The 4,927-nt window shown below is 35.0% G+C and overlaps 1 pseudogene; it reads left to right on the forward strand.

The window, feature by feature from the left end:
• The first annotated feature begins 1,365 nt into the window (after positions 1 to 1,365).
• LOC110290445 (calcyclin-binding protein pseudogene) lies at positions 1,366 to 1,936 on the forward strand (annotated as a pseudogene).
• Positions 1,937 to 4,927: the final 2,991 nt, after the last annotated feature.

The raw sequence follows: 4,927 nt of genomic DNA on the forward strand, positions 1-4,927 counted from the left end.
TCTTAAGCTTTGCATATCAAGTAGGATTATAAGGATATGTATATAAACTTATCAAGCTTTTGGACTGTAACTAGAAACTAATTGCTGCCTTCTGATCATATTTGTGTTTTTCATACCCATTTGTGACTACCGATTCTTAGCACAAATTTCATGACGCTTCTAACCTCTACAAGGTTTATGTCTCTGGTTCAATTTCCTCTTCTATGAAATCAATCTTCACCATTTTCTCCATAACTGTACATTCTACAGCACATTTAAAGGTAATCTGATGAGAGTTCGCAGCATGCATAAATTATTGTGTAGTAATTACTAAGCAGTATGTTATTGTTATATTGTGTTGTTCTTAGATCAGGATACTATACCAGTTATTATACAAATAATTTAATTTAATAATTTAAGAAATCAAATAAGTAACATTGAAGATAAAATTTCAAAGACCTGCTACAGGTTTGACACAAAGGTGAACCTTTTGATGCTACTGTTATACTGAAATACTTCCTTCTTATTTAGACATCCTGTGCTTCAAAACAACAACAACAACAACAAAGTCTGGAAAATCTGCTAGTCTTGAGGAACTAGATTTGTTCCTTTTTAGTTTCCTTGTCTATGTCCAGTATTACGATGTTCTTAGTATGCAATGATTAGCACCTCCTGTGTAACAAAATTCAAAGCAATTGGTGACAGAGATTTGGGGAGCTATTCTGTAAATTACCCAAGATGCAAACAATGTGAAGAATGTGCATTTGAAACTTCTAGACTCCTGTAATTATGGCGAAACTATAATGGTTCTGCTAGTATTCCTGATTACGTACATAACTCACCAACTCACCAACTTTTTTGTTTGTTTGTTTGTTGTTTTTTGTTTGTTTTGTTTTGTTTTTCAAGACAGGGTTTCTCTGTGTAGTCCTGGCTGTCCTGTAACTCACTCTGTAGACCAGGCTGGCCTCTAACTTAGAAATCTGCCTGCCTCTGCCTCCTGAGTGCTAGGATTGAAGACGTGAGCCACCACTGCCCTGGCCTCTTAAAAAACAAACAAACAAAAAAACCAAACCAAACCAAAAAAAAAAAAAAACAAAAACAAAAAAAAAAAAAACCCAAAAATCCAAAAAAAAAAAAAAACGACAAAAAAAAAAAAAACCCTCCAAGTTTATTGAACAAAGGAATAAATGGGTATTTTCAAGTTTTCGCATCATGGTTATTTTTAAGCCATCTGAACCATGACAGTACTTATCAACACAAGATGTTTGTCTATTTTTGTTATTTGTAGTTTGTTTAATTTTATGTGCCTAAGTATACTTAAATCAATTAGTAGTATATGTAACACATGGTAATACTCTTACAAGTGAAAAATCCAAGATTGAGACACAACTCAAGAACAAGATGCAACAGAAGTCTCAGAAGAAACCAGAACTTGATAATGAAAAGCCAGCTGCTGTGGTTGCTCCCTTTACAACAGGATACATGGTGACAATCAGTATTTATGGGTGGGATCAGTCAGATAAGTGTGGGAAAATATACATTACCTTAACAAGGAGTCCATCAGGTTCCCACTGAAAATGTGCAGGTACACTTCACAGAGAGGTCATTTGATCTTTTGGTAAAAAACCTCAATGGCAAGAATTGCTCCATGATTTTGAACAATCTTTTGAAACCTATCTCTGTGGAAAGCAGTTCAAAATAAGTTAAGACTGATACAGTTATTATTCTATGTGGAAAGAAAGTAGAAAACAAAAGACGGGACTACTTAACACAGGTGGAAAAGGAACGCAAGAAGAAAGAAAAACCTTCCTAGGACACTGAGGCAGACCCTAGTGAGGGATTAATGAATGTTCTAAAGAAAATTTATGAAGACGGAGGTGATGACATGAAGTGAACAATTTATAAAGTGTGGGTGGAATCCAGAGAGAAGCAAGCCAGAGAAGACACAGAATTTTGAGGCTTTTAAAAGTCTGTATGGGAACTCACCAACTTCTAATATACAGCCAATTTAAATCCTTAGTGAGAGCCAACATTGAAATGCTATTCCTGAGGTTGGAGGTAATAGATTCATCTTCATGTTATACATAGCAAAGTTTTAGGTTGTTATCTGGCTTATTTCAGGTTGTTCAGCTTAAAACATGGCTCAGGAGCTTAAACTTTATGTATATTTTATTTACAAATTATTTAAATATATGTGTCTGATTTTGATTTAGAGATCAATAAAGTGAAACCTCATGTTTTTAGCTGATTTTTAGTATCCTCTAGGTAGGGTATAGTCTGTGAAAAAACCAATTTTGTATATATTTGATTTTTAATGTTGGATGTATTGAATAGAAAGGGCCTGTAAAATCTGTCCATATATTTAAACATCAAAATTTATTGCTGAACATGTGCACTAGGTAATTTTGTTTCATTTTTTTTCTAGGCAGAACTGACAACACTATAAGAAACTTATAGTGGCATTATTAAGTAGATTCTTTTGCCAGTTTCACATTTTGAATATTTCTAAATGCACAAACATCAAATAAGATGTTTAAATACATAGACATAAGGCTATCATTAGTGAAGTTTCTTCACAGTACTTTTTCCAAACAACATAAATCGTATGGCTAAAACATCAAACATGTAGGCAAGTTGTATATAATATGGCCAGTGGGGAGTGGGATCCACAGGGTTTTTTAAAAGCATAAAGGTAATTTATTCTGCAGTGTTATAGAAGACACACACACACACACACCTTATTCAATATTGCATGTTTCCCAGGTGTTATATTTTTATTCTCAGGAATAAATACATTCTGTTTCTCTTAAAATATAGAAAAACTTCTCCACTCTATCTTATTTCTAGCCATTTTGTATCCAATTATTCCTGTGTCTGGTGTATTTTGACATGATGTATATTGTCAATGGAGTACAACACTATAGCAACCAATCCTCTCGTAGGAGGAGGAAATTCCACAAGGAGTTGGTCATTATCACTGGATAACTATGGCTGAGTTTTTCCCAAGGATGGAGCAGTAGCCACAAAAATGAAACAAACAAACAAAAACAAAAACAAACAAAAAACAAAACAGAACTGGCAGATAAAGTGGCAATATCATAATAAAATTTACATATATAGTAAGTATTAATTTTGAAGTTAAATAGAATTAGGATTACTTCACTTTAACCTTAGGCTCACTTGGGTTTTGAGGAAATGGAATTTGCATGTTTCCTTAGATGATGAGGACTTCTAAAAGGACACAGACACATGGGTTGACAGGATGAAACTTGGGACAGATATGGGAAAATGCACTTGAAGCTGAACAATTGTTATTTCAAGGATATATCCAGTCATTAATTGTTGTCATTTTCTTGCTAGCAATCAATGGACACTTGATCCCCACATTCATGTTCTTCCAAGAATTATCTTATGTTCTGTGGATTGCATCTATTGATCCACTCAAATGACCTCTTCCATAAGTCAAAGAACAAGTAAACATTTCATCCCAAAAATGTTTGTTATTAATGGTATTTATTGGTAAGTTTGACAGTCCTAAATAAGTTCCTTGATATTGCTGAGACATTTGTTGCCATAGACTAATATTCAATTTTAAAAACAATTCTCTCTTCTTAAACACAAAGGGTAGTAAGGAAACTTCATACAGAAGCTGTGTTCCAAATATTTTATAGAATTCCTAAAATATATCCTTTTGTCTTTGAAAAACAACATTCCCAGGACCTTCCTCATCTGAAGGTCATTGAACTCTTTGTCTTTGTTAAAGGATTGGTTCACATATTATTTATTAGCAATTGGATATCTTTTGAATATGTTTTGTTGTTATTGATTTGATTTTAACTGCCCTCTTTAAGATGTTTGAGGATGTATAGTTCTGATGAATGTCTTCCATGCTGATGTTGAAGAACGGCATCTTCTTATGCATTCTACTTGTATGAACTCTGCTTTATTATTTATCTGCCTGTTATCAGCACTTTCATAAGTATCACTCCCATGCACAAAATTCTCTTAAAGATAGTTTACTCCTGCATATTCCACTTGCTGTGATATGACGGTTTTCTAGTCAGCAGGCAGAAATGGTTTGATTGTAGGATGAAGACCACAGGAGATTTTCAAAAGACAGGTTTACATGTTACAGCTAGCTACACCCATAAGAGAATGTCTGCTGGTTAATTTGAGTTCCTTTCTATCACTTGTTTTTGTATTTTTCTGATGGAGTTGCCTCTTAAAAGGTTTGCCTGCAACAATGAGAGGTAAACAACTGCTGTTGTCAGTTGCTGTCCTCCTAGACAAGCAACCATTATCTCAGGAGTTCAAATTTTCCCATTCTAATGGGTCATACCAGGTTGCCTTGTTGACTGCTCTTTGTGTTCATGGTCAGGTAGAGAGGACCACATGGAACTCACCTGAATATTATTGTGCTCCCTATCACCTGCTGTATGTGCTCTTTGGAGGGTTAGAGTACATAAACTAGGGAAGACCAGGAGAGGGGAGCTCATCATATGAGGCTATGGGGAAGTCATAGTGCAGAAGGATTCTAGGTGATGTTGGTTCCAGTGGAGTAACCCCTCTCCAATACACAACCCTTCACCTGTGCTGTATAAGAAAGCTCAATAAGCACAGTGCTTCTTCAAAGGGAATTTCAGTGGAATTGTGCCTTGATTTTTTTTTGGGGGGGTGGGTTAGGACCTTATGAAAAGGGCTACATGTTGTTTATAAACCTCCCTGGAAGGAATTTTAGCAAAAGTGGCTTTAGTGAAATAAAATTTATAAGCATGGGATCAACAGGCCATGTTCTACAGACTTCACCAAAACTTAAATGCTTGCATTTTCTGATTTCCTGGTGACAGTCAGATGGCTTTCCTGGGAACAAATCCATTCCATTATTGTCCTTCAGAAATGAAGTACAAAACTTTCCTCTTTATAGACTTAGCTGTGTCTTCTTCATATT

This window comes from Mus caroli, unplaced genomic scaffold (assembly GCF_978045245.1).
Source record: "Mus caroli unplaced genomic scaffold, Mus_caroli_1 scaffold_2, whole genome shotgun sequence".
In the NCBI taxonomy this organism is placed as follows: domain Eukaryota; kingdom Metazoa; phylum Chordata; class Mammalia; order Rodentia; family Muridae; genus Mus; species Mus caroli.